Consider the following 25,856-nt stretch of genomic DNA (forward strand, 5'->3'; position numbering starts at 1 on the left):
GCAGCCAGCGTTCCATTGCCACATTCCGTCTACTGCAGGCGGGATACCTGGATGGCTGAATGTCACTGAGAAGCTCACAGAGACCGCCATAAGCAACAGTTTAAAAGAATGCCACAGACTAATCAACCAAACTTTTTGGGTTGGTTTCTCTTTTATAGTCTGCAGGCATTAAATGAAAGAAGTCAGTGTTCCAGCAGAGGGAGACAACGTTTCAGAAAAGGCATTGTAGCAAACCAAAAAAGAAATTTTAAGCGCAGCAGAGTAACCAGCTCACATACCTGTTAGCTCAGGTGAGTTTAAAAGGCTGCTGTTGATAACAAGGGCATTTGCTAAATAGATGGTGTGTGTGCAACAATATACTGAAAGGTCAATTATATTGTGCAGCTTATCTCACCACCTGTAGTTATTTAGGTGAAAGCTCCAAAATGCTTGCCTAATATGTCTGTTTATCCAAAAGGAAGTATAGAGGGAGAGCTAGATAGATAGCATTGCATTACATTACATTACATGGCAATGCAATGCACAGTTGCTGAAGTTGAACCAAAATGAGCTTGTCATCTGGCTTCTGCAACTTTTAACATGAAAAATCCAATGAGGAGAAGAAAAGCAAAGCCAAAGAGTCCATCCCAAAATCCGACAAACAAGCAAAATGAACAAAAAGCATTGAATTCAATTCTTTCTGATTTTAGAAACTGCATTAAAGAAGGGGTGCACCGGTCCTGAAGATACTGCAATACCAGGTCAATGCGTGGAGTGGACAGAGCAAGCTCTTTTTCCATCTCCCTGTTCTAAAAATCCATTTAATATATGGTCCCCAGATAGGGGACGTATCAGATATTAAACTGATAAGAACAGATACTACACTTGATCTTAGCCAAAAGGCCGAGAAGCGATAACCAGAATTGGTTTCCGACTACGGTGCCACCCAAGGATTCTGAAAAGTCCATTTGTGGAGATGGCCACCTGGACTCCCGTTAAGAAGACATGCTGTCAACCTCTAGATCCCTCACATGCCTGCACTTTTCGGCTTGCTGCTGCTGCAATCCACGCGTTTTAGATCTGCATAACTCCACCTCTTTTAGCACAGTACCCTCAACCCCCGGCTGTTCCCACCCGCCTCAACACCGTTGGAAGGGAGGAGAACCAATTAAGGCGGGGGGGGGGTGGAACGAGCAGCTGTCTACCCTTAGCAGGAGGGTTGCTGATTAATTACCTCTCCTGCTGCTGCTGCTGCTGGCTGTCCAGCAGCAGACTGAAGGTGGCTGCTGCTGTGCGCAGGTATATAAAGGCTCAGAGCCTATTATGACACGCGCAGCCAGCGTTCCATTGCCACATTCCGTCTACTGCAGGCGGGATACCTGGATGGCTGAATGTCACTGAGAAGCTCACAGAGACCGCCATAAGCAACAGTTTAAAAGAATGCCACAGACTAATCAACCAAACTTTTTGGGTTGGTTTCTCTTTTATAGTCTGCAGGCATTAAATGAAAGAGGTCAGTGTTCCAGCAGAGGGAGACAACGTTTCAGAAAAGGCATTGTAGCAAACCAAAAAAGAAATTTTAAGCGCAGCAGAGTAACCAGCTCACATACCTGTTAGCTCAGGTGAGTTTAAAAGGCTGCTGTTGATAACAAGGGCATTTGCTAAATAGATGGTGTGTGTGCAACAATATACTGAAAGGTCAATTATATTGTGCAGCTTATCTCACCACCTGTAGTTATTTAGGTGAAAGCTCCAAAATGCTTGCCTAATATGTCTGTTTATCCAAAAGGAAGTATAGAGGGAGAGCTAGATAGATAGCATTGCATTACATAACATTACATGGCAATGCAATGCACAGTTGCTGAAGTTGAACCAAAATGAGCTTGTCATCTGGCTTCTGCAACTTTTAACATGAAAAATCCAATGAGGAGAAGAAAAGCAAAGCCAAAGAGTCCATCCCAAAATCCGACAAACAAGCAAAATGAACAAAAAGCATTGAATTCAATTCTTTCTGATTTTAGAAACTGCATTAAAGAAGGGGTGCACCGGTCCTGGAGATACTGCAATACCAGGTCAATGCGTGGAGTGGACAGAGCAAGCTCTTTTTCCATCTCCCTGTTCTAAAAATCCATTTAATATATGGTCCCCAGATAGGGGACGTATCAGATATTAAACTGATAAGAACAGATACTACACTTGATCTTAGCCAAAAGGCCGAGAAGCGATAACCAGAATTGGTTTCCGACTACGGTGCCACCCAAGGATTCTGAAAAGTCCATTTGTGGAGATGGCCACCTGGACTCCCGTTAAGAAGACATGCTGTCAACCTCTAGATCCCTCACATGCCTGCACTTTTCGGCTTGCTGCTGCTGCAATCCACGCGTTTTAGATCTGCATAACTCCACCTCTTTTAGCACAGTACCCTCAACCCCCGGCTGTTCCCACCCGCCTCAACACCGTTGGAAGGGAGGAGAACCAATTAAGGCGGGGGGGGGGGTAGAACGAGCAGCTGTCTACCCTTAGCAGGAGGGTTGCTGATTAATTACCTCTCCTGCTGCTGCTGCTGCTGGCTGTCCAGCAGCAGACTGAAGGTGGCTGCTGCTGTGCGCAGGTATATAAAGGCTCAGAGCCTATTATGACACGCGCAGCCAGCGTTCCATTGCCACATTCCGTCTACTGCAGGCGGGATACCTGGATGGCTGAATGTCACTGAGAAGCTCACAGAGACCGCCATAAGCAACAGTTTAAAAGAATGCCACAGACTAATCAACCAAACTTTTTGGGTTGGTTTCTCTTTTATAGTCTGCAGGCATTAAATGAAAGAAGTCAGTGTTCCAGCAGAGGGAGACAACGTTTCAGAAAAGGCATTGTAGCAAACCAAAAAAGAAATTTTAAGCGCAGCAGAGTAACCAGCTCACATACCTGTTAGCTCAGGTGAGTTTAAAAGGCTGCTGTTGATAACAAGGGCATTTGCTAAATAGATGGTGTGTGTGCAACAATATACTGAAAGGTCAATTATATTGTGCAGCTTATCTCACCACCTGTAGTTATTTAGGTGAAAGCTCCAAAATGCTTGCCTAATATGTCTGTTTATCCAAAAGGAAGTATAGAGGGAGAGCTAGATAGATAGCATTGCATTACATTACATTACATGGCAATGCAATGCACAGTTGCTGAAGTTGAACCAAAATGAGCTTGTCATCTGGCTTCTGCAACTTTTAACATGAAAAATCCAATGAGGAGAAGAAAAGCAAAGCCAAAGAGTCCATCCCAAAATCCGACAAACAAGCAAAATGAACAAAAAGCATTGAATTCAATTCTTTCTGATTTTAGAAACTGCATTAAAGAAGGGGTGCACCGGTCCTGGAGATACTGCAATACCAGGTCAATGCGTGGAGTGGACAGAGCAAGCTCTTTTTCCATCTCCCTGTTCTAAAAATCCATTTAATATATGGTCCCCAGATAGGGGACGTATCAGATATTAAACTGATAAGAACAGATACTACACTTGATCTTAGCCAAAAGGCCGAGAAGCGATAACCAGAATTGGTTTCCGACTACGGTGCCACCCAAGGATTCTGAAAAGTCCATTTGTGGAGATGGCCACCTGGACTCCCGTTAAGAAGACATGCTGTCAACCTCTAGATCCCTCACATGCCTGCACTTTTCGGCTTGCTGCTGCTGCAATCCACGCGTTTTAGATCTGCATAACTCCACCTCTTTTAGCACAGTACCCTCAACCCCCGGCTGTTCCCACCCGCCTCAACACCGTTGGAAGGGAGGAGAACCAATTAAGGCGGGGGGGGTGGAACGAGCAGCTGTCTACCCTTAGCAGGAGGGTTGCTGATTAATTACCTCTCCTGCTGCTGCTGCTGCTGGCTGTCCAGCAGCAGACTGAAGGTGGCTGCTGCTGTGCGCAGGTATATAAAGGCTCAGAGCCTATTATGACACGCGCAGCCAGCGTTCCATTGCCACATTCCGTCTACTGCAGGCGGGATACCTGGATGGCTGAATGTCACTGAGAAGCTCACAGAGACCGCCATAAGCAACAGTTTAAAAGAATGCCACAGACTAATCAACCAAACTTTTTGGGTTGGTTTCTCTTTTATAGTCTGCAGGCATTAAATGAAAGAAGTCAGTGTTCCAGCAGAGGGAGACAACGTTTCAGAAAAGGCATTGTAGCAAACCAAAAAAGAAATTTTAAGCGCAGCAGAGTAACCAGCTCACATACCTGTTAGCTCAGGTGAGTTTAAAAGGCTGCTGTTGATAACAAGGGCATTTGCTAAATAGATGGTGTGTGTGCAACAATATACTGAAAGGTCAATTATATTGTGCAGCTTATCTCACCACCTGTAGTTATTTAGGTGAAAGCTCCAAAATGCTTGCCTAATATGTCTGTTTATCCAAAAGGAAGTATAGAGGGAGAGCTAGATAGATAGCATTGCATTACATTACATTACATGGCAATGCAATGCACAGTTGCTGAAGTTGAACCAAAATGAGCTTGTCATCTGGCTTCTGCAACTTTTAACATGAAAAATCCAATGAGGAGAAGAAAAGCAAAGCCAAAGAGTCCATCCCAAAATCCGACAAACAAGCAAAATGAACAAAAAGCATTGAATTCAATTCTTTCTGATTTTAGAAACTGCATTAAAGAAGGGGTGCACCGGTCCTGGAGATACTGCAATACCAGGTCAATGCGTGGAGTGGACAGAGCAAGCTCTTTTTCCATCTCCCTGTTCTAAAAATCCATTTAATATATGGTCCCCAGATAGGGGACGTATCAGATATTAAACTGATAAGAACAGATTTTTTTTTTTATCGAAATCCCGAATTCGTGTACAAAACCCGAGTGCGCTTAAAAAAGTGACAAGTGCCACAAAAAAAGTGCACTAGGATGCTGGTCTTCTTGAAACCCTCTCCAAAAGGAGAAGGGTCCCCCAAACCATTCCCCGTCCCTCCGAGCCAGAAGGCCACAGCGAGGAACAGGGACAAATAGCCACCTCCAGCCGGAGCCAGAGGCGACCCAATCTTACCCCCAATACCTGCCCGAGTTCTCACCCGAGCAAGGCACTGGGAGCCAAAGACTGTGCTCCCCTCCCGGAAGAGGGGAGCCAACAACGCTCTCCTCCCGAAAGAGGAGAGCCAGGGGGGTTCAGGGGGGAGCGGAACCTGATGGCCACACACTCCCCCCCTAGACCTGCCAAGAGAGGAACCCGTAAGGGAACCGCATCCCGACAAAATCCTAGTAAGGACGTGGACACACGTGAAAAAGTGGACACACAGTGACAAAAAAAAATTTAAATAAATAGTGAAGGTTTCACAGTATAATACTGCCCGGACCTTCGACCGGGAATTGAAAAATTCCCCATCCTAAGGCCAGAAGGCCCGGAATAAGGGTGTGTGTGAAGAAAGAAATATTGAAGTGCTAGTGCAAATGTGCCATAAACTCAAGTGGGGTTCCCAATCCCAGTGAGTTAAGGCACCCCAGGGTCACCACTCCTGGGGCACTTCACACTTCGGGCTTTCGATCTTCCCCGGCCCAATGGCGTCGATCCTGGGGGGCCATGCTTTCCACCAGATGACTATATTAGCCACCTGGCGTACTAACAAGCGCCTAAACCCCAGTGTGCATAATGTATCAATCTACTAGGGCGGCCAACATGCAAAACCACCTTTTCAAAAGATACTACACTTGATCTTAGCCAAAAGGCCGAGAAGCGATAACCAGAATTGGTTTCCGACTACGGTGCCACCCAAGGATTCTGAAAAGTCCATTTGTGGAGATGGCCACCTGGACTCCCGTTAAGAAGACATGCTGTCAACCTCTAGATCCCTCACATGCCTGCACTTTTCGGCTTGCTGCTGCTGCAATCCACGCGTTTTAGATCTGCATAACTCCACCTCTTTTAGCACAGTACCCTCAACCCCCGGCTGTTCCCACCCGCCTCAACACCGTTGGAAGGGAGGAGAACCAATTAAGGCGGGGGGGGGGTGGAACGAGCAGCTGTCTACCCTTAGCAGGAGGGTTGCTGATTAATTACCTCTCCTGCTGCTGCTGCTGCTGGCTGTCCAGCAGCAGACTGAAGGTGGCTGCTGCTGTGCGCAGGTATATAAAGGCTCAGAGCCTATTATGACACGCGCAGCCAGCGTTCCATTGCCACATTCCGTCTACTGCAGGCGGGATACCTGGATGGCTGAATGTCAATGAGAAGCTCACAGAGACCGCCATAAGCAACAGTTTAAAAGAATGCCACAGACTAATCAACCAAACTTTTTGGGTTGGTTTCTCTTTTATAGTCTGCAGGCATTAAATGAATGAAGTCAGTGTTCCAGCAGAGGGAGACAACGTTTCAGAAAAGGCATTGTAGCAAACCAAAAAAGAAATTTTAAGCGCAGCAGAGTAACCAGCTCACATACCTGTTAGCTCAGGTGAGTTTAAAAGGCTGCTGTTGATAACAAGGGCATTTGCTAAATAGATGGTGTGTGTGCAACAATATACTGAAAGGTCAATTATATTGTGCAGCTTATCTCACCACCTGTAGTTATTTAGGTGAAAGCTCCAAAATGCTTGCCTAATATGTCTGTTTATCCAAAAGGAAGTATAGAGGGAGAGCTAGATACATAGCATTGCATTACATTACATTACATGGCAATGCAATGCACAGTTGCTGAAGTTGAACCAAAATGAGCGTGTCATCTGGCTTCTGCAACTTTTAACATGAAAAATCCAATGAGGAGAAGAAAAGCAAAGCCAAAGAGTCCATCCCAAAATCCGACAAACAAGCAAAATGAACAAAAAGCATTGAATTCAATTCTTTCTGATTTTAGAAACTGCATTAAAGAAGGGGTGCACCGGTCCTGGAGATACTGCAATACCAGGTCAATGCGTGGAGTGGACAGAGCAAGCTCTTTTTCCATCTCCCTGTTCTAAAAATCCATTTAATATATGGTCCCCAGATAGGGGACGTATCAGATATTAAACTGATAAGAACAGATACTACACTTGATCTTAGCCAAAAGGCCGAGAAGCGATAACCAGAATTGGTTTCCGACTACGGTGCCACCCAAGGATTCTGAAAAGTCCATTTGTGGAGATGGCCACCTGGACTCCCGTTAAGAAGACATGCTGTCAACCTCTAGATCCCTCACATGCCTGCACTTTTCGGCTTGCTGCTGCTGCAATCCACGCGTTTTAGATCTGCATAACTCCACCTCTTTTAGCACAGTACCCTCAACCCCCGGCTGTTCCCACCCGCCTCAACACCGTTGGAAGGGAGGAGAACCAATTAAGGCGGGGGGGGGGTGGAACGAGGAGCTGTCTACCCTTAGCAGGAGGGTTGCTGATTAATTACCTCTCCTGCTGCTGCTGCTGCTGGCTGTCCAGCAGCAGACTGAAGGTGGCTGCTGCTGTGCGCAGGTATATAAAGGCTCAGAGCCTATTATGACACGCGCAGCCAGCGTTCCATTGCCACATTCCGTCTACTGCAGGCGGGATACCTGGATGGCTGAATGTCACTGAGAAGCTCACAGAGACCGCCATAAGCAACAGTTTAAAAGAATGCCACAGACTAATCAACCAAACTTTTTGGGTTGGTTTCTCTTTTATAGTCTGCAGGCATTAAATGAAAGAAGTCAGTGTTCCAGCAGAGGGAGACAACGTTTCAGAAAAGGCATTGTAGCAAACCAAAAAAGAAATTTTAAGCGCAGCAGAGTAACCAGCTCACATACCTGTTAGCTCAGGTGAGTTTAAAAGGCTGCTGTTGATAACAAGGGCATTTGCTAAATAGATGGTGTGTGTGCAACAATATACTGAAAGGTCAATTATATTGTGCAGCTTATCTCACCACCTGTAGTTATTTAGGTGAAAGCTCCAAAATGCTTGCCTAATATGTCTGTTTATCCAAAAGGAAGTATAGAGGGAGAGCTAGATAGATAGCATTGCATTACATTACATTACATGGCAATGCAATGCACAGTTGCTGAAGTTGAACCAAAATGAGCTTGTCATCTGGCTTCTGCAACTTTTAACATGAAAAATCCAATGAGGAGAAGAAAAGCAAAGCCAAAGAGTCCATCCCAAAATCCAACAAACAAGCAAAATGAACAAAAAGCATTGAATTCAATTCTTTCTGATTTTAGAAACTGCATTAAAGAAGGGGTGCACCGGTCCTGGAGATACTGCAATACCAGGTCAATGCGTGGAGTGGACAGAGCAAGCTCTTTTTCCATCTCCCTGTTCTAAAAATCCATTTAATATATGGTCCCCAGATAGGGGACGTATCAGATATTAAACTGATAAGAACAGATACTACACTTGATCTTAGCCAAAAGGCCGAGAAGCGATAACCAGAATTGGTTTCCGACTACGGTGCCACCCAAGGATTCTGAAAAGTCCATTTGTGGAGATGGCCACCTGGACTCCCGTTAAGAAGACATGCTGTCAACCTCTAGATCCCTCTCATGCCTGCACTTTTCGGCTTGCTGCTGCTGCAATCCACGCGTTTTAGATCTGCATAACTCCACCTCTTTTAGCACAGTACCCTCAACCCCCGGCTGTTCCCACCCGCCTCAACACCGTTGGAAGGGAGGAGAACCAATTAAGGCGGGGGGGGGGGTGGAACGAGCAGCTGTCTACCCTTAGCAGGAGGGTTGCTGATTAATTACCTCTCCTGCTGCTGCTGGCTGTCCAGCAGCAGACTGAAGGTGGCTGCTGCTGTGCGCAGGTATATAAAGGCTCAGAGCCTATTATGACACGCGCAGCCAGCGTTCCATTGCCACATTCCGTCTACTGCAGGCGGGATACCTGGATGGCTGAATGTCACTGAGAAGCTCACAGAGACCGCCATAAGCAACAGTTTAAAAGAATGCCACAGACTAATCAACCAAACTTTTTGGGTTGGTTTCTCTTTTATAGTCTGCAGGCATTAAATGAAAGAAGTCAGTGTTCCAGCAGAGGGAGACAACGTTTCAGAAAAGGCATTGTAGCAAACCAAAAAAGAAATTTTAAGCGCAGCAGAGTAACCAGCTCACATACCTGTTAGCTCAGGTGAGTTTAAAAGGCTGCTGTTGATAACAAGGGCATTTGCTAAATAGATGGTGTGTGTGCAACAATATACTGAAAGGTCAATTATATTGTGCAGCTTATCTCACCACCTGTAGTTATTTAGGTGAAAGCTCCAAAATGCTTGCCTAATATGTCTGTTTATCCAAAAGGAAGTATAGAGGGAGAGCTAGATAGATAGCATTGCATTACATTACATTACATGGCAATGCAATGCACAGTTGCTGAAGTTGAACCAAAATGCGCTTGTCATCTGGCTTCTGCAACTTTTAACATGAAAAATCCAATGAGGAGAAGAAAAGCAAAGCCAAAGAGTCCATCCCAAAATCCGACAAACAAGCAAAATGAACAAAAAGCATTGAATTCAATTCTTTCTGATTTTAGAAACTGCATTAAAGAAGGGGTGCACCGGTCCTGGAGATACTGCAATACCAGGTCAATGCGTGGAGTGGACAGAGCAAGCTCTTTTTCCATCTCCCTGTTCTAAAAATCCATTTAATATATGGTCCCCAGATAGGGGACGTATCAGATATTAAACTGATAAGAACAGATACTACACTTGATCTTAGCCAAAAGGCCGAGAAGCGATAACCAGAATTGGTTTCCGACTACGGTGCCACCCAAGGATTCTGAAAAGTCCATTTGTGGAGATGGCCACCTGGACTCCCGTTAAGAAGACATGCTGTCAACCTCTAGATCCCTCACATGCCTGCACTTTTCGGCTTGCTGCTGCTGCAATCCACGCGTTTTAGATCTGCATAACTCCACCTCTTTTAGCACAGTACCCTCAACCCCTGGCTGTTCCCACCCGCCTCAACACCGTTGGAAGGGAGGAGAACCAATTAAGGCGGGGGGGGGGGGTGGAACGAGCAGCTGTCTACCCTTAGCAGGAGGGTTGCTGATTAATTACCTCTCCTGCTGCTGCTGCTGCTGGCTGTCCAGCAGCAGACTGAAGGTGGCTGCTGCTGTGCGCAGGTATATAAAGGCTCAGAGCCTATTATGACACGCGCAGCCAGCGTTCCATTGCCACATTCCGTCTACTGCAGGCGGGATACCTGGATGGCTGAATGTCACTGAGAAGCTCACAGAGACCGCCATAAGCAACAGTTTAAAAGAATGCCACAGACTAATCAACCAAACTTTTTGGGTTGGTTTCTCTTTTATAGTCTGCAGGCATTAAATGAAAGAAGTCAGTGTTCCAGCAGAGGGAGACAACGTTTCAGAAAAGATATTGTAGCAAACCAAAAAAGAAATTTTAAGCGCAGCAGAGTAACCAGCTCACATACCTGTTAGCTCAGGTGAGTTTAAAAGGCTGCTGTTGATAACAAGGGCATTTGCTAAATAGATGGTGTGTGTGCAACAATATACTGAAAGGTCAATTATATTGTGCAGCTTATCTCACCACCTGTAGTTATTTAGGTGAAAGCTCCAAAATGCTTGCCTAATATGTCTGTTTATCCAAAAGGAAGTATAGAGGGAGAGCTAGATAGATAGCATTGCATTACATTACATTACATGGCAATGCAATGCACAGTTGCTGAAGTTGAACCAAAATGAGCTTGTCATCTGGCTTCTGCAACTTTTAACATGAAAAATCCAATGAGGAGAAGAAAAGCAAAGCCAAAGAGTCCATCCCAAAATCCGACAAACAAGCAAAATGAACAAAAAGCATTGAATTCAATTCTTTCTGATTTTAGAAACTACATTAAAGAAGGGGTGCACCGGTCCTGGAGATACTGCAATACCAGGTCAATGCGTGGAGTGGACAGAGCAAGCTCTTTTTCCATCTCCCTGTTCTAAAAATCCATTTAATATATGGTCCCCAGATAGGGGACGTATCAGATATTAAACTGATAAGAACAGATACTACACTTGATCTTAGCCAAAAGGCCGAGAAGCGATAACCAGAATTGGTTTCCGACTACGGTGCCACCCAAGGATTCTGAAAAGTCCATTTGTGGAGATGGCCACCTGGACTCCCGTTAAGAAGACATGCTGTCAACCTCTAGATCCCTCACATGCCTGCACTTTTCGGCTTGCTGCTGCTGCAATCCACGCGTTTTAGATCTGCATAACTCCACCTCTTTTAGCACAGTACCCTCAACCCCCGGCTGTTCCCACCCGCCTCAACACCGTTGGAAGGGAGGAGAACCAATTAAGGCGGGGGGGGGGTGGAACGAGCAGCTGTCTACCCTTAGCAGGAGGGTTGCTGATTAATTACCTCTCCTGCTGCTGCTGCTGGCTGTCCAGCAGCAGACTGAAGGTGGCTGCTGCTGTGCGCAGGTATATAAAGGCTCAGAGCCTATTATGACACGCGCAGCCAGCGTTCCATTGCCACATTCCGTCTACTGCAGGCGGGATACCTGGATGGCTGAATGTCACTGAGAAGCTCACAGAGACCGCCATAAGCAACAGTTTAAAAGAATGCCACAGACTAATCAACCAAACTTTTTGGGTTGGTTTCTCTTTTATAGTCTGCAGGAATTAAATGAAAGAAGTCAGTGTTCCAGCAGAGGGAGACAACGTTTCAGAAAAGGCATTGTAGCAAACCAAAAAAGAAATTTTAAGCGCAGCAGAGTAACCAGCTCACATACCTGTTAGCTCAGGTGAGTTTAAAAGGCTGCTGTTGATAACAAGGGCATTTGCTAAATAGATGGTGTGTGTGCAACAATATACTGAAAGGTCAATTATATTGTGCAGCTTATCTCACCACCTGTAGTTATTTAGGTGAAAGCTCCAAAATGCTTGCCTAATATGTCTGTTTATCCAAAAGGAAGTATAGAGGGAGAGCTAGATAGATAGCATTGCATTACATTACATTACATGGCAATGCAATGCACAGTTGCTGAAGTTGAACCAAAATGAGCTTGTCATCTGGCTTCTGCAACTTTTAACATGAAAAATCCAATGAGGAGAAGAAAAGCAAAGCCAAAGAGTCCATCCCAAAATCCGACAAACAAGCAAAATGAACAAAAAGCATTGAATTCAATTCTTTCTGATTTTAGAAACTGCATTAAAGAAGGGGTGCACCGGTCCTGGAGATACTGCAATACCAGGTCAATGCGTGGAGTGGACAGAGCAAGCTCTTTTTCCATCTCCCTGTTCTAAAAATCCATTTAATATATGGTCCCCAGATAGGGGACGTATAAGATATTAAACTGATAAGAACAGATACTACACTTGATCTTAGCCAAAAGGCCGAGAAGCGATAACCAGAATTGGTTTCCGACTACGGTGCCACCCAAGGATTCTGAAAAGTCCATTTGTGGAGATGGCCACCTGGACTCCCGTTAAGAAGACATGCTGTCAACCTCTAGATCCCTCACATGCCTGCACTTTTCGGCTTGCTGCTGCTGCAATCCACGCGTTTTAGATCTGCATAACTCCACCTCTTTTAGCACAGTACCCTCAACCCCCGGCTGTTCCCACCCGCCTCAACACCGTTGGAAGGGAGGAGAACCAATTAAGGCGGGGGGGGGGTGGAACGAGCAGCTGTCTACCCTTAGCAGGAGGGTTGCTGATTAATTACCTCTCCTGCTGCTGCTGCTGCTGGCTGTCCAGCAGCAGACTGAAGGTGGCTGCTGCTGTGCGCAGGTATATAAAGGCTCAGAGCCTATTATGACACGCGCAGCCAGCGTTCCATTGCCACATTCCGTCTACTGCAGGCGGGATACCTGGATGGCTGAATGTCACTGAGAAGCTCACAGAGACCGCCATAAGCAACAGTTTAAAAGAATGCCACAGACTAATCAACCAAACTTTTTGGGTTGGTTTCTCTTTTATAGTCTGCAGGCATTAAATGAAAGAAGTCAGTGTTCCAGCAGAGGGAGACAACGTTTCAGAAAAGGCATTGTAGCAAACCAAAAAAGAAATTTTAAGCGCAGCAGAGTAACCAGCTCACATACCTGTTAGCTCAGGTGAGTTTAAAAGGCTGCTGTTGATAACAAGGGCATTTGCAAAATAGATGGTGTGTGTGCAACAATATACTGAAAGGTCAATTATATTGTGCAGCTTATCTCACCACCTGTAGTTATTTAGGTGAAAGCTCCAAAATGCTTGCCTAATATGTCTGTTTATCCAAAAGGAAGTATAGAGGGAGAGCTAGATAGATAGCATTGCATTACATTACATTACATGGCAATGCAATGCACAGTTGCTGAAGTTGAACCAAAATGAGCTTGTCATCTGGCTTCTGCAACTTTTAACATGAAAAATCCAATGAGGAGAAGAAAAGCAAAGCCAAAGAGTCCATCCCAAAATCCGACAAACAAGCAAAATGAACAAAAAGCATTGAATTCAATTCTTTCTGATTTTAGAAACTGCATTAAAGAAGGGGTGCACCGGTCCTGGAGATACTGCAATACCAGGTCAATGCGTGGAGTGGACAGAGCAAGCACTTTTTCCATCTCCCTGTTCTAAAAATCCATTTAATATATGGTCCCCAGATAGGGGACGTATCAGATATTAAACTGATAAGAACAGATACTACACTTGATCTTAGCCAAAAGGCCGAGAAGCGATAACCAGAATTGGTTTCCGACTACGGTGCCACCCAAGGATTCTGAAAAGTCCATTTGTGGAGATGGCCACCTGGACTCCCGTTAAGAAGACATGCTGTCAACCTCTAGATCCCTCACATGCCTGCACTTTTCGGCTTGCTGCTGCTGCAATCCACGCGTTTTAGATCTGCATAACTCCACCTCTTTTAGCACAGTACCCTCAACCCCCGGCTGTTCCCACCCGCCTCAACACCGTTGGAAGGGAGGAGAACCAATTAAGGCGGGGGGGGGGGGTGGAACGAGCAGCTGTCTACCCTTAGCAGGAGGGTTGCTGATTAATTACCTCTCCTGCTGCTGCTGCTGCTGGCTGTCCAGCAGCAGACTGAAGGTGGCTGCTGCTGTGCGCAGGTATATAAAGGCTCAGAGCCTATTATGACACGCGCAGCCAGCGTTCCATTGCCACATTCCGTCTACTGCAGGCGGGATACCTGGATGGCTGAATGTCACTGAGAAGCTCACAGAGACCGCCATAAGCAACAGTTTAAAAGAATGCCACAGACTAATCAACCAAACTTTTTGGGTTGGTTTCTCTTTTATAGTCTGCAGGCATTAAATGAAAGAAGTCAGTGTTCCAGCAGAGGGAGACAACGTTTCAGAAAAGGCATTGTAGCAAACCAAAAAAGAAATTTTAAGCGCAGCAGAGTAACCAGCTCACATACCTGTTAGCTCAGGTGAGTTTAAAAGGCTGCTGTTGATAACAAGGGCATTTGCTAAATAGATGGTGTGTGTGCAACAATATACTGAAAGGTCAATTATATTGTGCAGCTTATCTCACCACCTGTAGTTATTTAGGTGAAAGCTCCAAAATGCTTGCCTAATATGTCTGTTTATCCAAAAGGAAGTATAGAGGGAGAGCTAGATAGATAGCATTGCATTACATTACATTACATGGCAATGCAATGCACAGTTGCTGAAGTTGAACCAAAATGAGCTTGTCATCTGGCTTCTGCAACTTTTAACATGAAAAATCCAATGAGGAGAAGAAAAGCAAAGCCAAAGAGTCCATCCCAAAATCCGACAAACAAGCAAAATGAACAAAAAGCATTGAATTCAATTCTTTCTGATTTTAGAAACTGCATTAAAGAAGGGGTGCACCGGTCCTGGAGATACTGCAATACCAGGTCAATGCGTGGAGTGGACAGAGCAAGCTCTTTTTCCATCTCCCTGTTCTAAAAATCCATTTAATATATGGTCCCCAGATAGGGGACGTATCAGATATTAAACTGATAAGAACAGATACTACACTTGATCTTAGCCAAAAGGCCGAGAAGCGATAACCAGAATTGGTTTCCGACTACGGTGCCACCCAAGGATTCTGAAAAGTCCATTTGTGGAGATGGCCACCTGGACTCCCGTTAAGAAGACATGCTGTCAACCTCTAGATCCCTCACATGCCTGCACTTTTCGGCTTGCTGCTGCTGCAATCCACGCGTTTTAGATCTGCATAACTCCACCTCTTTTAGCACAGTACCCTCAACCCCCGGCTGTTCCCACCCGCCTCAACACCGTTGGAAGGGAGGAGAACCAATTAAGGCGGGGGGGGGTGGAACGAGCAGCTGTCTACCCTTAGCAGGAGGGTTGCTGATTAATTACCTCTCCTGCTGCTGCTGCTGCTGGCTGTCCAGCAGCAGACTGAAGGTGGCTGCTGCTGTGCGCAGGTATATAAAGGCTCAGAGCCTATTATGACACGCGCAGCCAGCGTTCCATTGCCACATTCCGTCTACTGCAGGCGGGATACCTGGATGGCTGAATGTCACTGAGAAGCTCACAGAGACCGCCATAAGCAACAGTTTAAAAGAATGCCACAGACTAATCAACCAAACTTTTTGGGTTGGTTTCTCTTTTATAGTCTGCAGGCATTAAATGAAAGAAGTCAGTGTTCCAGCAGAGGGAGACAACGTTTCAGAAAAGGCATTGTAGCAAACCAAAAAAGAAATTTTAAGCGCAGCAGAGTAACCAGCTCACATACCTGTTAGCTCAGGTGAGTTTAAAAGGCTGCTGTTGATAACAAGGGCATTTGCTAAATAGATGGTGTGTGTGCAACAATATACTGAAAGGTCAATTATATTGTGCAGCTTATCTCACCACCTGTAGTTATTTAGGTGAAAGCTCCAAAATGCTTGCCTAATATGTCTGTTTATCCAAAAGGAAGTATAGAGGGAGAGCTAGATAGATAGCATTGCATTACATTACATTACATGGCAATGCAATGCACAGTTGCTGAAGTTGAACCAAAATGAGCTTGTCATCTGGCTTCTGAAACTTTTAACATGAAAAATCCAATGAGGAGAAGAAAAGCAAAGCCAAAGAGTCCATCCCAAAATCCGACAAACAAGCAAAATGAACAAAAAGCATTGAATTCAATTCTTTCTGATTTTAGAAACTGCATTAAAGAAGGGGTGCACCGGTCCTGGAGATACTGCAATACCAGGTCAATGCGTGGAGTGGACAGAGCAAGCACTTTTTCCATCTCCCTGTTCTAAAAATCCATTTAATATATGGTCCCCAGATAGGGGACGTATCAGATATTAAACTGATAAGAACAGATACTACACTTGATCTTAGCCAAAAGGCCGAGAAGCGATAACCAGAATTGGTTTCCGACTACGGTGCCACCCAAGGATTCTGAAAAGTCCATTTGTGGAGATGGCCACCTGGACTCCCGTTAAGAAGACATGCTGTCAACCTCTAGATCCCTCACATGCCTGCACTTTTCGGCTTGCTGCTGCTGCAATCCACGCGTTTTAGATCTGCATAACTCCACCTCTTTTAGCACAGTACCCTCAACCCCCGACTGTTCCCACCCGCCTCAACACCGTTGGAAGGGAGGAGAACCAATTAAGGCGGGGGGGGGGGGGGGGTGGAACGAGCAGCTGTCTACCCTTAGCAGGAGGGTTGCTGATTAATTACCTCTCCTGCTGCTGCTGCTGCTGGCTGTCCAGCAGCAGACTGAAGGTGGCTGCTGCTGTGCGCAGGTATATAAAGGCTCAGAGCCTATTATGACACGCGCAGCCAGCGTTCCATTGCCACATTCCGTCTACTGCAGGCGGGATACCTGGATGGCTGAATGTCACTGAGAAGCTCACAGAGACCGCCATAAGCAACAGTTTAAAAGAATGCCACAGACTAATCAACCAAACTTTTTGGGTTGGTTTCTCTTTTATAGTCTGCAGGCATTAAATGAAAGAAGTCAGTGTTCCAGCAGAGGGAGACAACGTTTCAGAAAAGGCATTGTAGCAAACCAAAAAAGAAATTTTAAGCGCAGCAGAGTAACCAGCTCACATACCTGTTAGCTCAGGTGAGTTTAAAAGGCTGCTGTTGATAACAAGGGCATTTGCTAAATAGATGGTGTGTGTGCAACAATATACTGAAAGGTCAATTATATTGTGCAGCTTATCTCACCACCTGTAGTTATTTAGGTGAAAGCTCCAAAATGCTTGCCTAATATGTCTGTTTATCCAAAAGGAAGTATAGAGGGAGAGCTAGATAGATAGCATTGCATTACATTACATTACATGGCAATGCAATGCACAGTTGCTGAAGTTGAACCAAAATGAGCTTGTCATCTGGCTTCTGCAACTTTTAACATGAAAAATCCAATGAGGAGAAGAAAAGCAAAGCCAAAGAGGCCATCCCAAAATCCGACAAACAAGCAAAATGAACAAAAAGCATTGAATTCAATTCTTTCTGATTTTAGAAACTGCATTAAAGAAGGGGTGCACCGGTCCTGGAGATACTGCAATACCAGGTCAATGCGTGGAGTGGACAGAGCAAGCTCTTTTTCCATCTCCCTGTTCTAAAAATCCATTTAATATATGGTCCCCAGATAGGGGACGTATCAGATATTAAACTGATAAGAACAGATACTACACTTGATCTTAGCCAAAAGGCCGAGAAGCGATAACCAGAATTGGTTTCCGACTACGGTGCCACCCAAGGATTCTGAAAAGTCCATTTGTGGAGATGGCCACCTGGACTCCCGTTAAGAAGACATGCTGTCAACCTCTAGATCCCTCACATGCCTGCACTTTTCGGCTTGCTGCTGCTGCAATCCACGCGTTTTAGATCTGCATAACTCCACCTCTTTTAGCACAGTACCCTCAACCCCCGGCTGTTCCCACCCGCCTCAACACCGTTGGAAGGGAGGAGAACCAATTAAGGCGGGGGGGGGTGGAACGAGCAGCTGTCTACCCTTAGCAGGAGGGTTGCTGATTAATTACCTCTCCTGCTGCTGCTGCTGCTGGCTGTCCAGCAGCAGACTGAAGGTGGCTGCTGCTGTGCGCAGGTATATAAAGGCTCAGAGCCTATTATGACACGCGCAGCCAGCGTTCCATTGCCACATTCCGTCTACTGCAGGCGGGATACCTGGATGGCTGAATGTCACTGAGAAGCTCACAGAGACCGCCATAAGCAACAGTTTAAAAGAATGCCACAGACTAATCAACCAAACTTTTTGGGTTGGTTTCTCTTTTATAGTCTGCAGGCATTAAATGAAAGAAGTCAGTGTTCCAGCAGAGGGAGACAACGTTTCAGAAAAGGCATTGTAGCAAACCAAAAAAGAAATTTTAAGCGCAGCAGAGTAACCAGCTCACATACCTGTTAGCTCAGGTGAGTTTAAAAGGCTGCTGTTGATAACAAGGGCATTTGCTAAATAGATGGTGTGTGTGCAACAATATACTGAAAGGTCAATTATATTGTGCAGCTTATCTCACCACCTGTAGTTATTTAGGTGAAAGCTCCAAAATGCTTGCCTAATATGTCTGTTTATCCAAAAGGAAGTATAGAGGGAGAGCTAGATAGATAGCATTGCATTACATTACATTACATGGCAATGCAATGCACAGTTGCTGAAGTTGAACCAAAATGAGCTTGTCATCTGGCTTCTGCAACTTTTAACATGAAAAATCCAATGAGGAGAAGAAAAGCAAAGCCAAAGAGTCCATCCCAAAATCCGACAAACAAGCAAAATGAACAAAAAGCATTGAATTCAATTCTTTCTGATTTTAGAAACTGCATTAAAGAAGGGGTGCACCGGTCCTGGAGATACTGCAATACCAGGTCAATGCGTGGAGTGGACAGAGCAAGCTCTTTTTCCATCTCCCTGTTCTAAAAATCCATTTAATATATGGTCCCCAGATAGGGGACGTATCAGATATTAAACTGATAAGAACAGATACTACACTTGATCTTAGCCAAAAGGCCGAGAAGCGATAACCAGAATTGGTTTCCGACTACGGTGCCACCCAAGGATTCTGAAAAGTCCATTTGTGGAGATGGCCACCTGGACTCCCGTTAAGAAGACATGCTGTCAACCTCTAGATCCCTCACATGCCTGCACTTTTCGGCTTGCTGCTGCTGCAATCCACGCGTTTTAGATCTGCATAACTCCACCTCTTTTAGCACAGTACCCTCAACCCCCGGCTGTTCCCACCCGCCTCAACACCGTTGGAAGGGAGGAGAACCAATTAAGGCGGGGGGGGGGGGTGGAACGAGCAGCTGTCTACCCTTAGCAGGAGGGTTGCTGATTAATTACCTCTCCTGCTGCTGCTGCTGCTGGCTGTCCAGCAGCAGACTGAAGGTGGCTGCTGCTGTGCGCAGGTATATAAAGGCTCAGAGCCTATTATGACACGCGCAGCCAGCGTTCCATTGCCACATTCCGTCTACTGCAGGCGGGATACCTGGATGGCTGAATGTCACTGAGAAGCTCACAGAGACCGCCATAAGCAACAGTTTAAAAGAATGCCACAGACTAATCAACCAAACTTTTTGGGTTGGTTTCTCTTTTATAGTCTGCAGGCATTAAATGAAAGAAGTCAGTGTTCCAGCAGAGGGAGACAACGTTTCAGAAAAGGCATTGTAGCAAACCAAAAAAGAAATTTTAAGCGCAGCAGAGTAACCAGCTCACATACCTGTTAGCTCAGGTGAGTTTAAAAGGCTGCTGTTGATAACAAGGGCATTTGCTAAATAGATGGTGTGTGTGCAACAATATACTGAAAGGTCAATTATATTGTGCAGCTTATCTCACCACCTGTAGTTATTTAGGTGAAAGCTCCAAAATGCTTGCCTAATATGTCTGTTTATCCAAAAGGAAGTATAGAGGGAGAGCTAGATAGATAGCATTGCATTACATTACATTACATGGCAATGCAATGCACAGTTGCTGAAGTTGAACCAAAATGAGCTTGTCATCTGGCTTCTGCAACTTTTAACATGAAAAATCCAATGAGGAGAAGAAAAGCAAAGCCAAAGAGTCCATCCCAAAATCCGACAAACAAGCAAAATGAACAAAAAGCATTGAATTCAATTCTTTCTGATTTTAGAAACTGCATTAAAGAAGGGGTGCACCGGTCCTGGAGATACTGCAATACCAGGTCAATGCGTGGAGTGGACAGAGCAAGCTCTTTTTCCATCTCCCTGTTCTAAAAATCCATTTAATATATGGTCCCCAGATAGGGGACGTATCAGATATTAAACTGATAAGAACAGATACTACACTTGATCTTAGCCAAAAGGCCGAGAAGCGATAACCAGAATTGGTTTCCGACTACGGTGCCACCCAAGGATTCTGAAAAGTCCATTTGTGGAGAAGGCCACCTGGACTCCCGTTAAGAAGACATGCTGTCAACCTCTAGATCCCTCACATGCCTGCACTTTTCGGCTTGCTGCTGCTGCAATCCACGCGTTTTAGATCTGCATAACTCCACCTCTTTTAGCACAGTACCCTCAACCCCCGGCTGTTCCCACCCGCCTCAACACCGTTGGAAGGGAGGAGAACCAATTAAGGCGGGGGGGGGGGGGGGTGGAACGAGCAGCTGTCTACCCTTAGCAGGAGGGTTGCTGATTAATTACCTCTCCTGCTGCTGCTGCTGCTGGCTGTCCAGCAGCAGACTGAAGGTGGCTGCTGCTGTGCGCAGGTATATAAAGGCTCAGAGCCTATTATGACACGCGCAGCCAGCGTTCCATTGCCACATTCCGTCTACTGCAGGCGGGATACCTGGATGGCTGAATGTCACTGAGAAGCTCACAGAGACCGCCATAAGCAACAGTTTAAAAGAATGCCACAGACTAATCAACCAAACTTTTTGGGCTGGTTTCTCTTTTATAGTCTGCAGGCATTAAATGAAAGAAGTCAGTGTTCCAGCAGAGGGAGACAACGTTTCAGAAAAGGCATTGTAGCAAACCAAAAAAGAAATTTTAAGCGCAGCAGAGTAACCAGCTCACATACCTGTTAGCTCAGGTGAGTTTAAAAGGCTGCTGTTGATAACAAGGGCATTTGCTAAATAGATGGTGTGTGTGCAACAATATACTGAAAGGTCAATTATATTGTGCAGCTTATCTCACCACCTGTAGTTATTTAGGTGAAAGCTCCAAAATGCTTGCCTAATATGTCTGTTTATCCAAAAGGAAGTATAGAGGGAGAGCTAGATAGATAGCATTGCATTACATTACATTACATGGCAATGCAATGCACAGTTGCTGAAGTTGAACCAAAATGAGCTTGTCATCTGGCTTCTGCAACTTTTAACATGAAAAATCCAATGAGGAGAAGAAAAGCAAAGCCAAAGAGGCCATCCCAAAATCCGACAAACAAGCAAAATGAACAAAAAGCATTGAATTCAATTCTTTCTGATTTTAGAAACTGCATTAAAGAAGGGGTGCACCGGTCCTGGAGATACTGCAATACCAGGTCAATGCGTGGAGTGGACAGAGCAAGCTCTTTTTCCATCTCCCTGTTCTAAAAATCCATTTAATATATGGTCCCCAGATAGGGGACGTATCAGATATTAAACTGATAAGAACAGATACTACACTTGATCTTAGCCAAAAGGCCGAGAAGCGATAACCAGAATTGGTTTCCGACTACGGTGCCACCCAAGGATTCTGAAAAGTCCATTTGTGGAGATGGCCACCTGGACTCCCGTTAAGAAGACATGCTGTCAACCTCTAGATCCCTCACATGCCTGCACTTTTCGGCTTGCTGCTGCTGCAATCCACGCGTTTTAGATCTGCATAACTCCACCTCTTTTAGCACAGTACCCTCAACCCCCGGCTGTTCCCACCCGCCTCAACACCGTTGGAAGGGAGGAGAACCAATTAAGGCGGGGGGGGGGGTGGAACGAGCAGCTGTCTACCCTTAGCAGGAGGGTTGCTGATTAATTACCTCTCCTGCTGCTGCTGCTGCTGGCTGTCCAGCAGCAGACTGAAGGTGGCTGCTGCTGTGCGCAGGTATATAAAGGCTCAGAGCCTATTATGACACGCGCAGCCAGCGTTCCATTGCCACATTCCGTCTACTGCAGGCGGGATACCTGGATGGCTGAATGTCACTGAGAAGCTCACAGAGACCGCCATAAGCAACAGTTTAAAAGAATGCCACAGACTAATCAACCAAACTTTTTGGGTTGGTTTCTCTTTTATAGTCTGCAGGCATTAAATGAAAGAAGTCAGTGTTCCAGCAGAGGGAGACAACGTTTCAGAAAAGGCATTGTAGCAAACCAAAAAAGAAATTTTAAGCGCAGCAGAGTAACCAGCTCACATACCTGTTAGCTCAGGTGAGTTTAAAAGGCTGCTGTTGATAACAAGGGCATTTGCTAAATAGATGGTGTGTGTGCAACAATATGCTGAAAGGTCAATTATATTGTGCAGCTTATCTCACCACCTGTAGTTATTTAGGTGAAAGCTCCAAAATGCTTGCCTAATATGTCTGTTTATCCAAAAGGAAGTATAGAGGGAGAGCTAGATAGATAGCATTGCATTACATTACATTACATGGCAATGCAATGCACAGTTGCTGAAGTTGAACCAAAATGAGCTTGTCATCTGGCTTCTGCAACTTTTAACATGAAAAATCCAATGAGGAGAAGAAAAGCAAAGCCAAAGAGTCCATCCCAAAATCCGACAAACAAGCAAAATGAACAAAAAGCATTGAATTCAATTCTTTCTGATTTTAGAAACTGCATTAAAGAAGGGGTGCACCGGTCCTGGAGATACTGCAATACCAGGTCAATGCGTGGAGTGGACAGAGCAAGCTCTTTTTCCATCTCCCTGTTCTAAAAATCCATTTAATATATGGTCCCCAGATAGGGGACGTATCAGATATTAAACTGATAAGAACAGATACTACACTTGATCTTAGCAAAAAGGCCGAGAAGCGATAACCAGAATTGGTTTCCGACTACGGTGCCACCCAAGGATTCTGAAAAGTCCATTTGTGGAGATGGCCACCTGGACTCCCGTTAAGAAGACATGCTGTCAACCTCAAGATCCCTCACATGCCTGCACTTTTCGGCTTGCTGCTGCTGCAATCCACGCGTTTTAGATCTGCATAACTCCACCTCTTTTAGCACAGTACCCTCAACCCCCGGCTGTTCCCACCCGCCTCAACACCGTTGGAAGGGAGGAGAACCAATTAAGGCGGGGGGGGGGGGTGGAACGAGCAGCTGTCTACCCTTAGCAGGAGGGTTGCTGATTAATTACCTCTCCTGCTGCTGCTGCTGCTGGCTGTCCAGCAGCAGACTGAAGGTGGCTGCTGCTGTGCACAGGTATATAAAGGCTCAGAGCCTATTATGACACGCGCAGCCAGCGTTCCATTGCCACATTCCGTCTACTGCAGGCGGGATACCTGGATGGCTGAATGTCACTGAGAAGCTCACAGAGACCGCCATAAGCAACAGTTTAAAAGAATGCCACAGACTAATCAACCAAACTTTTTGGGTTGGTTTCTCTTTTATAGTCTGCAGGCATTAAATGAAAGAAGTCAGTGTTCCAGCAGAGGGAGACAACGTTTCAGAAAAGGCATTGTAGCAAACCAAAAAAGAAATTTTAAGCGCAGCAGAGTAACCAGCTCACATACCTGTTAGCTCAGGTGAGTTTAAAAGGCTGCTGTTGATAACAAGGGCATTTGCTAAATAGATGGTGTGTGTGCAACAATATACTGAAAGGTCAATTATATTGTGCAGCTTATCTCACCACCTGTAGTTATTTAGGTGAAAGCTCCAAAATGCTTGCCTAATATGTCTGTTTATCCAAAAGGAAGTATAGAGGGAGAGCTAGATAGATAGCATTGCATTACATTACATTACATGGCAATGCAATGCACAGTTGCTGAAGTTGAACCAAAATGAGCTTGTCATCTGGCTTCTGCAACTTTTAACATGAAAAATCCAATGAGGAGAAGAAAAGCAAAGCCAAAGAGTCCATCCCAAAATCCGACAAACAAGCAAAATGAACAAAAAGCATTGAATTCAATTCTTTCTGATTTTAGAAACTGCATTAAAGAAGGGGTGCACCGGTCCTGGAGATACTGCAATACCAGGTCAATGCGTGGAGTGGACAGAGCAAGCTCTTTTTCCATCTCCCTGTTCTAAAAATCCATTTAATATATGGTCCCCAGATAGGGGACGTATCAGATATTAAACTGATAAGAACAGATACTACACTTGATCTTAGCCAAAAGGCCGAGAAGCGATAACCAGAATTGGTTTCCGACTACGGTGCCACCCAAGGATTCTGAAAAGTCCATTTGTGGAGATGGCCACCTGGACTCCCGTTAAGAAGACATGCTGTCAACCTCTAGATCCCTCACATGCCTGCACTTTTCGGCTTGCTGCTGCTGCAATCCACGCGTTTTAGATCTGCATAACTCCACCTCTTTTAGCACAGTACCCTCAACCCCCGGCTGTTCCCACCCGCCTCAACACCGTTGGAAGGGAGGAGAACCAATTAAGGCGGGGGGGGGGGTGGAACGAGCAGCTGTCTACCCTTAGCAGGAGGGTTGCTGATTAATTACCTCTCCTGCTGCTGCTGCTGCTGGCTGTCCAGCAGCAGACTGAAGGTGGCTGCTGCTGTGCGCAGGTATATAAAGGCTCAGAGCCTATTATGACACGCGCAGCCAGCGTTCCATTGCCACATTCCGTCTACTGCAGGCGGGATACCTGGATGGCTGAATGTCACTGAGAAGCTCACAGAGACCGCCATAAGCAACAGTTTAAAAGAATGCCACAGACTAATCAACCAAACTTTTTGGGTTGGTTTCTCTTTTATAGTCTGCAGGCATTAAATGAAAGAAGTCAGTGTTCCAGCAGAGGGAGACAACGTTTCAGAAAAGGCATTGTAGCAAACCAAAAAAGAAATTTTAAGCGCAGCAGAGTAACCAGCTCACATACCTGTTAGCTCAGGTGAGTTTAAAAGGCTGCTGTTGATAACAAGGGCATTTGCTAAATAGATGGTGTGTGTGCAACAATATACTGAAAGGTCAATTATATTGTGCAGCTTATCTCACCACCTGTAGTTATTTAGGTGAAAGCTCCAAAATGCTTGCCTAATATGTCTGTTTATCCAAAAGGAAGTATAGAGGGAGAGCTAGATAGATAGCATTGCATTACATTACATTACATGGCAATGCAATGCACAGTTGCTGAAGTTGAACCAAAATGAGCTTGTCATCTGGCTTCTGCAACTTTTAACATGAAAAATCCAATGAGGAGAAGAAAAGCAAAGCCAAAGAGTCCATCCCAAAATCCGACAAACAAGCAAAATGAACAAAAAGCATTGAATTCAATTCTTTCTGATTTTAGAAACTGCATTAAAGAAGGGGTGCACCGGTCCTGGAGATACTGCAATGCCAGGTCAATGCGTGGAGTGGACAGAGCAAGCTCTTTTTCCATCTCCCTGTTCTAAAAATCCATTTAATATATGGTCCCCAGATAGGGGACGTATCAGATATTAAACTGATAAGAACAGATACTACACTTGATCTTAGCCAAAAGGCCGAGAAGCGATAACCAGAATTGGTTTCCGACTACGGTGCCACCCAAGGATTCTGAAAAGTCCATTTGTGGAGATGGCCACCTGGACTCCCGTTAAGAAGACATGCTGTCAACCTCTAGATCCCTCACATGCCTGCACTTTTCGGCTTGCTGCTGCTGCAATCCACGCGTTTTAGATCTGCATAACTCCACCTCTTTTAGCACAGTACCCTCAACCCCCGGCTGTTCCCACCCGCCTCAACACCGTTGGAAGGGAGGAGAACCAATTAAGGCGGGGGGGGGGGTGGAACGAGCAGCTGTCTACCCTTAGCAGGAGGGTTGCTGATTAATTACCTCTCCTGCTGCTGCTGCTGCTGGCTGTCCAGCAGCAGACTGAAGGTGGCTGCTGCTGTGCGCAGGTATATAAAGGCTCAGAGCCTATTATGACACGCGCAGCCAGCGTTCCATTGCCACATTCCGTCTACTGCAGGCGGGATACCTGGATGGCTG

General features: G+C 45.4%; 19 non-coding genes and 1 pseudogene across 19 annotated transcripts; all 20 read right to left on the reverse strand.

The window, feature by feature from the left end:
• Nucleotides 1–703: 703 nt before the first annotated feature.
• On the reverse strand, nucleotides 704–894 carry LOC141210064 (U2 spliceosomal RNA). Its single transcript, XR_012280244.1, has one exon. It is a non-coding gene; the product is annotated as a U2 spliceosomal RNA (small nuclear RNA).
• Nucleotides 895–2,014: 1,120 nt separating this feature from the next.
• Nucleotides 2,015–2,205, reverse strand: LOC141208807 (U2 spliceosomal RNA). The gene has a single exon (XR_012279020.1). It is a non-coding gene; the product is annotated as a U2 spliceosomal RNA (small nuclear RNA).
• A 1,121-nt stretch (nucleotides 2,206–3,326) lies between these two features.
• On the reverse strand, nucleotides 3,327–3,517 carry LOC141208808 (U2 spliceosomal RNA). The gene has a single exon (XR_012279021.1). It is a non-coding gene; the product is annotated as a U2 spliceosomal RNA (small nuclear RNA).
• A 1,118-nt stretch (nucleotides 3,518–4,635) lies between these two features.
• LOC141210563 (U2 spliceosomal RNA) lies at nucleotides 4,636–4,818 on the reverse strand. The gene has a single exon (XR_012280721.1). It is a non-coding gene; the product is annotated as a U2 spliceosomal RNA (small nuclear RNA).
• Nucleotides 4,819–5,612: 794 nt separating this feature from the next.
• On the reverse strand, nucleotides 5,613–5,704 carry LOC141210802 (U2 spliceosomal RNA; annotated as a pseudogene).
• A 1,120-nt stretch (nucleotides 5,705–6,824) lies between these two features.
• Nucleotides 6,825–7,015, reverse strand: LOC141208809 (U2 spliceosomal RNA). The gene has a single exon (XR_012279022.1). It is a non-coding gene; the product is annotated as a U2 spliceosomal RNA (small nuclear RNA).
• Nucleotides 7,016–8,135: 1,120 nt separating this feature from the next.
• LOC141208810 (U2 spliceosomal RNA) lies at nucleotides 8,136–8,326 on the reverse strand. Its single transcript, XR_012279023.1, has one exon. It is a non-coding gene; the product is annotated as a U2 spliceosomal RNA (small nuclear RNA).
• Nucleotides 8,327–9,441: 1,115 nt separating this feature from the next.
• LOC141208811 (U2 spliceosomal RNA) lies at nucleotides 9,442–9,632 on the reverse strand. The gene has a single exon (XR_012279024.1). It is a non-coding gene; the product is annotated as a U2 spliceosomal RNA (small nuclear RNA).
• Nucleotides 9,633–10,754: 1,122 nt separating this feature from the next.
• Nucleotides 10,755–10,945, reverse strand: LOC141208812 (U2 spliceosomal RNA). Its single transcript, XR_012279025.1, has one exon. It is a non-coding gene; the product is annotated as a U2 spliceosomal RNA (small nuclear RNA).
• A 1,117-nt stretch (nucleotides 10,946–12,062) lies between these two features.
• On the reverse strand, nucleotides 12,063–12,253 carry LOC141210402 (U2 spliceosomal RNA). Its single transcript, XR_012280571.1, has one exon. It is a non-coding gene; the product is annotated as a U2 spliceosomal RNA (small nuclear RNA).
• Nucleotides 12,254–13,373: 1,120 nt separating this feature from the next.
• LOC141210142 (U2 spliceosomal RNA) lies at nucleotides 13,374–13,564 on the reverse strand. Its single transcript, XR_012280319.1, has one exon. It is a non-coding gene; the product is annotated as a U2 spliceosomal RNA (small nuclear RNA).
• Nucleotides 13,565–14,686: 1,122 nt separating this feature from the next.
• Nucleotides 14,687–14,877, reverse strand: LOC141208814 (U2 spliceosomal RNA). Its single transcript, XR_012279027.1, has one exon. It is a non-coding gene; the product is annotated as a U2 spliceosomal RNA (small nuclear RNA).
• Nucleotides 14,878–15,996: 1,119 nt separating this feature from the next.
• On the reverse strand, nucleotides 15,997–16,187 carry LOC141210143 (U2 spliceosomal RNA). The gene has a single exon (XR_012280320.1). It is a non-coding gene; the product is annotated as a U2 spliceosomal RNA (small nuclear RNA).
• Nucleotides 16,188–17,313: 1,126 nt separating this feature from the next.
• LOC141208815 (U2 spliceosomal RNA) lies at nucleotides 17,314–17,504 on the reverse strand. Its single transcript, XR_012279028.1, has one exon. It is a non-coding gene; the product is annotated as a U2 spliceosomal RNA (small nuclear RNA).
• A 1,119-nt stretch (nucleotides 17,505–18,623) lies between these two features.
• LOC141208816 (U2 spliceosomal RNA) lies at nucleotides 18,624–18,814 on the reverse strand. The gene has a single exon (XR_012279029.1). It is a non-coding gene; the product is annotated as a U2 spliceosomal RNA (small nuclear RNA).
• Nucleotides 18,815–19,936: 1,122 nt separating this feature from the next.
• On the reverse strand, nucleotides 19,937–20,127 carry LOC141208817 (U2 spliceosomal RNA). Its single transcript, XR_012279030.1, has one exon. It is a non-coding gene; the product is annotated as a U2 spliceosomal RNA (small nuclear RNA).
• A 1,125-nt stretch (nucleotides 20,128–21,252) lies between these two features.
• On the reverse strand, nucleotides 21,253–21,443 carry LOC141208818 (U2 spliceosomal RNA). The gene has a single exon (XR_012279031.1). It is a non-coding gene; the product is annotated as a U2 spliceosomal RNA (small nuclear RNA).
• Nucleotides 21,444–22,564: 1,121 nt separating this feature from the next.
• On the reverse strand, nucleotides 22,565–22,755 carry LOC141210380 (U2 spliceosomal RNA). Its single transcript, XR_012280551.1, has one exon. It is a non-coding gene; the product is annotated as a U2 spliceosomal RNA (small nuclear RNA).
• Nucleotides 22,756–23,877: 1,122 nt separating this feature from the next.
• Nucleotides 23,878–24,068, reverse strand: LOC141208819 (U2 spliceosomal RNA). The gene has a single exon (XR_012279032.1). It is a non-coding gene; the product is annotated as a U2 spliceosomal RNA (small nuclear RNA).
• Nucleotides 24,069–25,189: 1,121 nt separating this feature from the next.
• On the reverse strand, nucleotides 25,190–25,380 carry LOC141210006 (U2 spliceosomal RNA). The gene has a single exon (XR_012280188.1). It is a non-coding gene; the product is annotated as a U2 spliceosomal RNA (small nuclear RNA).
• Nucleotides 25,381–25,856: the final 476 nt, after the last annotated feature.

This window comes from Phyllobates terribilis, unplaced genomic scaffold, assembly GCF_046119375.1.
Source record: "Phyllobates terribilis strain yellow unplaced genomic scaffold, ASM4611937v1 Scaffold_169__1_contigs__length_4117513, whole genome shotgun sequence".
Lineage (NCBI taxonomy): Eukaryota > Metazoa > Chordata > Amphibia > Anura > Dendrobatidae > Phyllobates > Phyllobates terribilis.